This window comes from Meleagris gallopavo, chromosome 18 (genome assembly GCF_000146605.3).
Source record: "Meleagris gallopavo isolate NT-WF06-2002-E0010 breed Aviagen turkey brand Nicholas breeding stock chromosome 18, Turkey_5.1, whole genome shotgun sequence".
Lineage (NCBI taxonomy): Eukaryota > Metazoa > Chordata > Aves > Galliformes > Phasianidae > Meleagris > Meleagris gallopavo.
This window is the reverse complement of record NC_015028.2, coordinates 52,528-52,864: the sequence shown is the minus strand read 5'-3', so window position 1 is coordinate 52,864 and position 337 is coordinate 52,528.

Genomic DNA, 337 nt, shown 5'->3' with positions numbered 1-337 from the left:
TTTTTTGGAAGGGAGCACCCCATGGCTCTGGGAGCACTTTTGTGGGGGAGAAACTCCTGTATTTTTTTTATGAGGACACCCCCATAAATTTTATAATGATTTGAAGTGGGGAGTGGGCACACAATAATTTCAGGGGAGTGAACCCAATTCCCCTCTTCTGGTAGGAGGGGTTTGGGTGGGGGGGGGTGTGGAGCTTTTGAGGTCCCTCCCCCTCATAAGGTGTTATAGGGGCAGAGCTGGGGCCCCCCATCCCACAGAACAATGGCGGTGGTGATGCTTCTGCTGCTGCTTCTCCTGGCCCTGATCTGGGGGGGGTCAACCAGGCGGGGAGGGACAC